The sequence below is a fragment of the Molossus molossus genome, unplaced genomic scaffold (genome assembly GCF_014108415.1).
Source record: "Molossus molossus isolate mMolMol1 unplaced genomic scaffold, mMolMol1.p scaffold_m16_p_7, whole genome shotgun sequence".
Classification (NCBI taxonomy): Eukaryota; Metazoa; Chordata; class Mammalia; order Chiroptera; family Molossidae; genus Molossus; species Molossus molossus.
Genome location: NW_023425401.1, coordinates 71,928,732 through 71,940,004, shown reverse-complemented (window position 1 = coordinate 71,940,004; position 11,273 = coordinate 71,928,732). Strand labels below are relative to the sequence as shown.

The following is an 11,273-nucleotide window of genomic DNA, read 5'->3' as shown; positions in this document are numbered from 1 at the left end:
TCATATATCATTATGAAACAATATTAAATTATCTACATACCCAAAGTAAAAATAAAAGATATCAAACATGAATACAGATGACCCATGGTTAGTAAAATCTTAGTTCTTAATATTAAGAAGATTGTTTCTCTTGAGTAACCAAGTACCAGATTAAGACATTAAAAAGCACAGAAAATTATATTAATAAAACAGAATCTTTGCTTCGAGTCATAAAACTTCTTATAATATTGTCTGGAGCAAAACAATATAGGAAAACTTTGTCTTTTTAACAGTGTGAAAGAGAACAAAACTCTAATTCTGTGTCAGCTTAAACCCTTTTTGAGATTTAAATTTACTCACTTAAATTTATTTTCATCTTAATTCAGCTTGACTACCCAATACTTTCTTTTTTCAAGATTTCTTTTCAAAAACCTCCTACAATTTTCCTTTTTACATTTCTATTTAGCTTGTTTGTCTCTTTTTCTCAAAAAAAAAAAAAAGGAATTTTTATACCTATACCTTTTATAATGAAAACACATTCTTTTCTTCCATATTATTGAAAGTTCTTAAGCCTTAGATAACTCTAAATGACATTTGTTCTAATGAAATTGTCAAGCTTAAACTTGCTTTTGTATACTAAAATTTACTCTTAGATCACATGATTCCAAAAAGCATTTAGGTCAATTTCTATACTTTTGAGAATTTTGTAATATCTAATCATTACAAGATCTTGTTAAGGCAATTAAATATAACTCTTTCATAAGTTAACAAAAACATTCTGAGATAAAAATACTATATATATATATGGTAGAGAGAGAGAGAGAGAGGAGAGATGAACATATAAACAGATGCAAACAGATATGTCACAGCCTCCATAATAAAAAAAAAATGAGATCTAGTCAAAGAATCTTTCCTCCTCAGTCCCCATTTTAAGAGACTTTAGACTGTCTAACGTCTTTTTTTCTCTTTTTTTCAGCTTTAGTTTTTCTCTAACTTTCAAATCCTGGCTTTACCTTTATCTGAGTATTGTTGGCCATCCAACTGCCAATAAGAGGGGCCAGTCCACTGCTGCAGCCATGCTTATTTCTTCCTTGCCACAGTGTGTAATGCATACTTCTTCAAACAAACACAAAGACCTACTGGTGTTTTGGGGCTGTACCTTCCACTTATGAGGTGGTCCACATTCATCTAGCATACAAACCATCCTTCTCCACATAAAGGTAAATAGCATGAGATTTCTCCTAGAGACAGCAGGCTTTCCCCAAGCAGGAACAATGGGTCCTCCTACCCCAACTCCATCCATTCTCTTTACCCGTGCCTGTTTTGTTTTTAGTATCCTGAATGGCTTGCCATCTGTCTGAAGGTGGGACAAAGATATAATGGACAGTATAATGAAAACATGTCTTCAGACTGAAAGTTAAAGCAGGCAGCTCTATAGATGTAACAGGATTTATTACAGGGTAATTTACTTCTGGGAAGATTGGTCTAGAGCAGACAGATGACCCAGCCATTTTGCACAAATTCTTCTTAACAAAAGAAAATTTAAGACAGTATATTTACATGTCTACATAAAGTTTATATAATTTTAGAAATAAGCTGCTTCTTTTCTTAACATTGTGTTCAGAGTATTTCCTCAGGTGGAAATGTTCTTCCCTTTCTTTGTCTAAATACTATCTGTCATTTTAAGACATCTTTCTAGCCACTTATTTACTGTTTATTGTTCTTCTTTTGAGCAACTTTGTATGTCTTAAAGCTAACTTGATTCTTTGCCATGTTTTTTCCTTCTCCTCATAAGTAAATGGTGGTGACTGGGTCACTTCGAATAAAAAACTCATTACCCCACCTACTAGGATCTCCCTTCAGCAATTGCCCCTGTTGAACTCTAACTCACCCATGGCCATGTTCCCATTCTAGAGTGGCCACATTCAAAAACCCCTTGTCTCATCTCAGGATATCTTGAAATGGTCATCCCATCTTCAGAATTTTAAATGTATGCAGAATCTGTAGTGATATCACCTCTTTCATCCCTCATATTGTTAATTTGTGTTTTCTTCATTTATTGATTAGTGTAGCTAGCAATTTATGGATATTGTTTATATTTCACAGATCTAATCTTTGATTTTGTAAACATTCCCTATTATTTGTTTTCTATTTTATTTATTTTTGTTTTTATCTTTATTATTTCTTTCCTCATACCTTCTTGGAATTTATTTGATTTATTTTTTTCTAGCTTCATAAAGTGGAAAATTCAATCATGATTTATACCTTTCTTCTTGTTTTAATACACATATTTAAAGATTAAATCACCTCCTAAATAACTCCAAATACTCAGGTATTTTTCCAGATATTTTCTGTTATTTATTTCTAATTTAATTTCATTATTGTTAGAGACATTATGTATAATTTCAATCTTTTAAAATTCACTGATATTTGTTTAATAGCTTGGCGTATGGTCTATCTTGAAGAATAAATCGCATAATCACCATACTGTTGTCTGTGTCCATGAGGGTTGTTTACTCTTTGCTTAATCCCTTTACCTTTTTCACCTAGCACCCCAATATTCTTCCCCTCTGACAAGTGTCAGTCTGTTCTCTGCATGTATGAGTCTGTTTCAATTTTGTTTGTTAGTTTATTTTGTTTACTAGATTCCACACATAGGTGAAATCATATGGTACTTGTTTTTCTCTGACTGGAATATCTTCATCACTTAATTTAGTTGTCCTGAGAAGCAGCCTTATGTCCTTGTGGTTGGCAAGATGGGTTCCAATGACGATGTGGGCTAGATGTTTCAATGTTAAGAGGTTAATGTGTTAAAAAAATTTCTCCTAAGTATAAAATGTAAGTTCTTTCATTCACTCTGATTAAGCAAACTTGTATCACTTGTTCATCCCTTGACCAATAATCACTCCTAGAGGAATTCTGTATGGTGACTGGTTTAGAGATCAGTATCATTTCTGATACTGAGAATAGGGAGGCTACCTGAACAAGAATGGGTTTTGTTACAAAGTAGTAAGGGAAATAAATATTGGGTAGATACATAGCAACATTATGCACTGTGGAGTATTTTTTAAACCATATTAACAATTTAGATCAAACTTTAGTAGATTTAAGTATAGTGATAGAAACACAAATTATAAGTTATCAAGCAAATGGTCAGAAGAACCTATTTTATGCTTTCTTATTTACAAAGTAAATATGTTTCTATTTCAGGTATGGTTCCAGAGGTAATTGATCTGGGATTTATTTTCATAAATGTTATCTAAAGTACATATATACAAAACCTCATAAGCTTTTTGTTAGTTTATTTAGTTGGTAAAATATTAAGTTTGGTGTAAGGCATTGCAATCTTAATCTCTTTCTTTGGAAATTTAAGAAGCCAATCGTCAATGTTTGATCAATGATTACTCAATGTAAACCTATTTTATTTCTTCATTTCCTCTGATGTAAGATACTGTTCAGAGAGTCCTTATGTTCAAGCATCTGAAACACGTTTAGTTTATATTATTTTTTTTGTGAAAAACCTATTCTGGGTATTCATAATTTAATAATAGGCCCCCTTGATAATATGCTCAGACATTAGATTCCAAAGTAATGGAATATATGGATGACAACCTATTTGTTGCATGGAAAGAAAATAATAGAACTTCTATTCATATTATTTATCTCATCTTTTTAAAGTTTTAAATCTTAGGACAGTTTTATAGTATGTGAAATATATCAATACCAAACAAGGTACATGCATATAATCTTTTTTTTTTTTTCTTGATAGACATATGTGATCAACAGTTTGAAGACTGAACTTGATTAGTCTGGTTTTGGAACACAGTTTATGTGACTCACCAATCCTGAGATTCATTGCTTCATGGAGAAAAGTATTTGGACTTCAAGCTTAACTAACACTAAAAAAAGTAAATGATAACAATGATAATGATAACCATGGAACTGTAACCAGAACCAAGGTTCTGCTGCATGTGCCATGAATATCAAACTTGATGAGACAGATGCTAGTGAAAAAGGAAAGAGATTTTACTCAAATGTTGGCATTTCAAGAAGATGGGGGGCTCTTGTCCAAAGGTCATCTTAACATCTCAAAACAGGCAGGGTTTATTATTATTATTTATTTTTTTAAAGTTATCTTTATTGTTGAGAATATCACAGATGTCCCCGTTTCCCTCATTAACCACCTCCATTCTGCTCCTGTCCCCCACTCAGGCCTTCAGCACACCACTGTCTGTGTCCATTGATTATGCATAAGTTCGTTAGTTAATCTTTCCCCTTGCCCCTCATTCCCTCTTCTCTCTGTCATTCGGGAAGGGAGAAGGAAGCCAGAATAAAGAGATCAGGAGGAGGGGCTGTGATCATGCAGGCAGTGTCCTTTCTTGTCCGGATAATGTCATTAATGTCAGCATGCTGGTACTGGTCAACACTGGCCAAATTCCTGTAGTCCAAATTCCTCTGTCAACTGGAGTCATGGTCAAGACCATTTCTGGTACAAGCAGGAACTGGAACTGTGATGCCTGCAATATACCTATAAAGAAACTCAGTATTTGAGTTCTTTTTATCAGTTTGTTAGCACTTTACTACTAAACTCCACCAGAACAGAGACCATTCCAGTATTTTCTTGTTCTTCTAATTAAAATAAAAATATTTATTGATTTTTTTTCTCACTGGAAATCGAACCTGCAACACTGTAATCAACTGAGGTACCTGGCCAGGGCCATTCCAATTTTTTCTTACACTGGTGTTCCCTAGAGTACAGTAGGCATTTAACAAATAAATGGTGAATAAAAGAAATTTTATTGTTGCCAAGTTTCTCAGCCAAAAGGAGCAAGATGAACTTCAGTGCCAGAGTGTGTGTGTGGGGGTAGGGTGGGGGGATGGGTCAGATGACCTGTGGTTTCGCGTCCTTGGGGGGTCATCCAAGCGCGAGAGCCCTGAAAAGAGCAACATGGGCCTTTAGTTTAAATTTCCTCAGCAAGCTCTGCTGTACTGCATATATGTTGTGGGCTACCCGGACCCAGAAAACAATAAGCGAAGATTTGAGGAGGCGAACCCCTTCCTGGCATGAGCTTTAGCACCTAGAAAGCTGAAGACTGGCCAACCGGGCGATCTAAATCCGGCGTCTAAGGCTGGGCCGCCGCTGGTCCACATTGAGCAAGCAATCCCGTGTCCTGACGCTCTAGCCTTGCGAGGAGGAAACACCGGAAGTCTCGACTGCTCTCCACAGGACGTGCCCGCCAGCCGGCTTTTCCTGCCTACGTCTCACACCTGGCAGGGGATCTCAAGTGTTCCCTGGTGTGGTATTTCTATCCTTGACAAGATAGATTATTCTGGGAGAAAGAATCTGGTCTCTTCTATGCCCAGAAAGGTTTGTTTCAGCAGTCGGGTGGCGCGTTTGCTGCGGGGTGGGCTGCTGTAAAGGGAGGCCTTTGAGAGGTCACCTTGGGGCGGCTCGACTCCTCTCTCAGCTGCACGCGGCTTGGCGGTAGGCTCCGGGCCTTGAGATGCTACCAGGGGTCTCCTCACCCTGGAGTTATGAAACCGTGTGTAGCTAATCTTGGCTTTGTCCTGTGGTCCCTACTAAGCGGTCTCAAGAGCACATTTGTGAAGAGTTGGGAGTCCTGTGAAGCGGTCTAACTGGGCACTTTGTTGGTGGTCGTAAGTTAGTACGCTGTGAGAAGGACCCTGCCCAGATGATTGTAGAATTTTCTGGCTCAGTGGTTATAATACTTTTCGCCCGGACCACTCTTGAGCTGTACACAGGGGCTGACTGTAGAAATGATTTTCAGTGTAGGTGATGATGCATGTGTAGGTGTATGCATGAGTGTCAGGCTTTGTGCGTGTGAGTGTGTGTGCGCGCGCACGGTCTACTGAGTGTAATTTAAAAAGTTATATTAAGATTCTTATATTTTGATAGGTGATTCTCCTCTATCTTCCCCTATCTCCTCTCGATTCTTACCTGAGGGGTATTACTGTACTTCAAAGTATTCTATTGGCCTACTTCAACTTTGAATAGAAATAGCAGCTCTCTATTTATAATTTTATTTTATTTTATTGATTTTAGAGAGAGAGAGGAAGGGAGAGGGAGAGACAAACATGATGAGAGAGAACAGCGGTTGGCCGATTGGCCGTTTGTCCGCCTCTTGCATGCCCCCTACTGGGGGTCCGGCCCACAACCTGGGCATGTACCCTGACTGGGAATCCCACTGTTGACCTCTTGGTGTGTGGATCCACTGCTCAACCACTGAACCACACCAGCTGGGTGCAGCTCTCTATTTACACTCACATTGAAAAAGCAGCCTGTGTTCTTCCTTCGCTCAGAATCTTTCTGGCATTTCCGTTGATTTAGGTTAATAAAAAATCCTTAGTCTAGCTGAAGACCCTTCAAGGTCTTTGTTCAGTTGAATTTCTCAGTCTCATCTCCTTTCATGGAAAACACATGTAAAAGAACACTCTACTCCCTCCATGCCAACCTGCAAAGATTGCATTACTTTGGATTTGACAGAGTTTTATAATGGTTTACCACTGTTTTGAAATTTACTTTTTCATTTAGTCAGAATTTGTTGAAGCTGAGGATATAATTGGGGAAAACACAGTCTACAGTTCTTAAAAAAAAAAAAAAAAAAAAAAGCTTAATTGAGATATAGTTCACATTCCATAGAAATACCCATTTAAAATGTACATTTATTTATTTGTTCATTCACAAAGTTGTACAGCCATTAACACTGTTAACCTAAAAATAAAAGGCCTTTCAAAGTGGGAGGCAAGAAGCATTTATTTGTGACCACAGAGTAGCTATCTGGAAGCATTTATTCAGGCAGAAGCCCAGGGGTATTTATGAGAACGGAAAGGGGAGCAATTATATCAGTGGAAGGAAGGCATTTCTATTGGTGCGGATAAGTTAACATGGTGATGCTAATTCTAAACAGTATTTAAAATTTTCAGTTCAGATGGCATCAGTCCAGTAGTCATGATATCTGTTTTCTTTCCTTTTTTTTTTTCAATGAATATTTTATTTAGAAGTGAGTCTGTACAGATGCAGAGAACATTTGGACGGTTGCCAGATGGGAATAGGAGCTGGGAGAATGGGTAAAAAAGGTGAAGGGATTCAAATGTACAAATTGGTAGTTATAGAATAGTCATAGGAATGTGAAGTCCAGCAGAGGGAATATAGTCAGTATTACTGTAATAAGTATATATGTTATCAGATGGGTACTAGATTTATTGGGGTGGTCACAAGTTATTTAAGTGTCTAATTACAGGATTGTACATCTGAAACTAATATTGTATGTCAACTGTAATTTCAAAATAAATAAGTACAAGTATGTCTAATATAATAGTCTCCTATTTAGGGGGTATAAATAAAAACTAAGGATCTCTTCTCTTCTTGTGACAGTTAAAGTAGAAATGTACTACAGTAAGCTACTTGTTTATTATAACTCAATTGCATTAAACTTTTTATATTAAGGTACTTTATGATAGACTAAGCACATTCCAGAAATAGCTTTAAGAGAGGAGGAAGAGGCCAGAGAGCTAACAAAATAATTTCTCTTGCCAAATGACATACTATGTTTAAACTCAGGAACACTACATTTCCAAATAATTTAAATACATAGTAAGATGCATTAGAAAAGGTTTCTGCGTATCCACTAAGAGAAAACGTAAATGATATGTGAAAAACAGTACACTGGAACCTTACTAATGCTGTATGAAGATAATATTCACTAATGCTATCTACAGATAATACTCTATAAAATTATACAGAAAGGAAAAAAGTTCAAACAGATTTATTACTGGGCCTAAAATATGTTATGGACCAAATCCTTTAGATATTTTTTAACATAATCCTACTTATATACTTTAATATCAACAATTGCAAGTCTCCAAGGACTCTTATTTTTATAATCACCTTTGAATAAATAAATTAAATTAAGTCTAATTTTTTAAAATCAATTTATTTCTATTACAGATGTGTCTTCTTTCCCCCCCACTGATTTCCCCTCCCCATCCCTCCCCACCCTGTCCCCACCTTTGTTGTCCATGTCTATTGTTCATACATACATGCATATAAGTTCTGTGGTTCATCTCTTCCCCCACCAACCCCTCTACAGGGGGTTGTCAGTCTGTACCCCCACTTCCACATCTCTGGGACTATCCTGTTCCTCAGACTGTTAAGTTCATTATATTCCACAAATAAGTGAGATCATGTACTATTTCTCTTTCTCTGCTAGGCTTGTTTCGCTTAGGATAACACTTTCCAGATCCCTCCATGTTATCTCAAGGGACTTATTGTTTGAGATCTTTCTTTCTTACAGCTGCGTAGTACTCCATTGTGTATATGTACCACCGCTTTTTTATCCATTTGTCTACTGATGGGCATTTGGGCTGTTTCCAGATCTTAGCTATTGTAAATAGTGCTGCTACGAACATGGAGGTACATATATTCTTTCTGATTGGTGTTTCAGGCTTCTTAGGGTATATTCCTAGAAGTGGAATCACTGGGTCAAATGGAAGTTCAATTTTTAATTTTTGAGGTAACACCATATTGTTTTCCATAGTGGCTGTGCCAATCTGCATTCCCACCAGCAGTGTACTAGAGTCCCCTTTTCTCCACACCCTCGCCAACACTTGTTGTTTGATGATTTGTTGATGGTGGCCATTCTGGCCATTGATGGTGTGAGGTGATACCTCATTGTTGTTTTAATTGCATCTCTCTGATGATTAGTGATGTTGAGCATTTCTTCATATGTCTCTTAGCCATTTGTATGTCCTGTTTGGAGAGGTGTCTATTTAGTTCCTCTGCCCATTTTTTAATTGGGTTCTTAGTTTTCCTTTTGTTTAGTATGAGCACTATATATATTGGAAATTAACCCATCATCTGATATATCATTGGCAATTATGCTCTCCCATATAGAGGGTTGCCTTTCCATTTTGATGATTGTATCTTTTGCTGTGCAGAAGCTTTTGAATTTGATGTAGTCCCATGTGTTCATTTTCTCCTTTGTTTCTGTTGCCTTAGGTGATGTATCAGTGAAAATTCTGCTGTGTATGATGTCTGAAATTTTGTTGCCTACAGTTTCTTCTAGGATTTTTATGGATTCATGAATCACATTTAAGTCTTTCATCCAATTTGAATTTATTCTTGTGTAGGGTGTAAGTTGATGGTCTAGTTTCATTTTTTTGCATGTAGCTGTCCAATTTTCCCAACACCATTTATTAAAGAAGCTGTCTTTACTCCACTGTATGCTCTTGCCACCTTTGTCAAATATTAATTGAGCATATTGCCTTGGGTCTATTTCCGGGTTCTCTTTTCTGTTCCATTGGTCTATATGTCTGTTCTTGTGCCGGTACGAGGCTGTTTTGATTACAATGGCTTTGTAGTATAACTTTGTAGAAATCTGGTAATATGATACCTCCAACTTTGTTTTTCTTGTTCAAGATTGCTGTGGCTATTCAAGGTCTTTTTTGGTTCCATATGAACTTTTGAAGTATTTGTTCTAGTTCTGTGAAGTATGTCGTTGGTATTTTGATGGGGATTGCATTGAATCTATAGATTGCTTTGGGTAGTATGGACATTTTAATGATGTTAATTCTTCCAATCCATGAACAAGGTATGTACTTCCACTTTTTTATTTCTTCCCCTATTCTTTTTTCAATGACCTGTAGTTTTCTGTGAATAGGTCCTTTATTTCTTTGGTTAAGTTTAGTCCTAGGTATGTTAATTTTTTTGCTGCGATGGTAAAAGGGATGGTTTTTTTAGTTTCTCTTTCTGTGAGTTCATCATTGGTATATAAGAATGCCGTCGATTTCTTGACTTTAATATTGTATCCTGCTACTTTGCCAAATTCATTTATTATGTCTAGTAAATATTTGATGGAGTCTTTGGGGTTTTCTACATTTAGTGTCATGTCATCTGCGAAAAGGACAGTTTCACGTCCTCCTTTCCAATTTGGATCCCTTTTATTTTTTCCTCCTGTCTGATTGCTGTGGCTAAGACTTCCAGTACTGTGTAAATAAGAGTGGTGAACGTGGGCATCCTTGCCTTGTTCCTGTTTTTAAGGGAAATGTTTTTAATTTTTTCCCATTGAGTAAGATGTTGGCTGTAGGTCATATATGGCCTTTACTATGTTGAAATATGATCCCTCTATTCCCAGATTGGTGAGCTTTTTTATTAGAAATGGATGCTGGATTTTGTTGAATGCTTTTTCAGCGTCTATTGATATGATCATATGATTTTTTTTATTCGTTTTGTTTATGTGGTGTATAACATTTATTTATTTATGAATATTGTACCAGCCTTGCATGCCTGGGATGAATCCTACTTGGTCATGGTGAGTAATTCTTATGATGTATTGCTGGATTCGATTTGCTAGTATATTATTTAGGATTTTGTCGTCTATGCTCATGAGGGATATTGGTCTGCAGTTTTCTTTCTTTGTAGTGTCTTTTTCTGGTTTTGGAATTAGAATTATGCTGGCCTCATAAAACGACTTTGGAAGTCTTCCTTCTTCTTGAATTTTTTGAAAGAGTTTGAGGAGAATGGGTATTAGTTCTTTTTTGAATGTTTGGTAAAATTTCCCCGTGAAGCCCTCCAGGCCTGGGCTTTTGTTTGCTTGAAGAGTCTTGATTACATCTTCAATTTCTTCTGTTGTTATTGGTCTGTTCAAGTTTTCTATCTCTTTCCGGTTAAGTTTTGGGAACCTATGTGTTTCTAGAAATTGGTCCATTTTGCTTAGATTGTCGAATTTGTTGCTGTATAATTGTTCATAATATTTGTTAACTATCCGTTGTATTTCTCTGGTGTCAGTTATTATTTCTCCTCTTTCATTTCTGATTTTGTGTATTTGGGTTTTCTCTGTTTCTTGGTGAGTCTAGCTAAGGGTCCATCAATCTTGTTTATCTTTTCAAAGAACCAGCTCTTTGTTTCATTGATCCTTTGAATTGTTTTTTTGTTCTCCATGTCATTTATTTCTGCTTTGATCTTTACTATTTTCTTCCTTCTACTTGCTCTAGGGTTTTGTTTTTGTTTGCTTTCTAGTTCTTTAAGTTGTGAGGTTAGATAGTCTATTAGAAATTTTTCTTGCTTCTTGAGGTAGGCCTGTAGTACTATGAACTTCCCTCACAGAACTGCTTTCACTGCATCCTATAGATTTATGTTGTTGTGTGTTCATTTTCATTGGTTTCCAGGAAGTTTTTAGTTTCTTCCTTGATCTTCGTGGTAACCCATTCATTGTTCAATAACATGCTATTTAGCCTCCATGTTTTCAAATGTCTTTGCATATTCTTGTTGCAAT

The 11,273-nt window shown here is 36.3% G+C and overlaps 1 protein-coding gene across 1 annotated transcript in view; it reads left to right on the top strand.

Moving 5' to 3' along the window:
* The first annotated feature begins 5,206 nt into the window (after window positions 1-5,206).
* The window catches only part of LOC118620263 (cytochrome c oxidase assembly factor 1 homolog), a 70,610-nt gene continuing 64,543 nt past the window's right edge, over window positions 5,207-11,273 (top strand). Inside the window, exon 1 of the mRNA XM_036247370.1 lies at window positions 5,207-5,347. The gene's annotated coding sequence lies outside the window, so the exon portion shown is untranslated. The remainder of the gene's footprint in view (window positions 5,348-11,273) is intronic.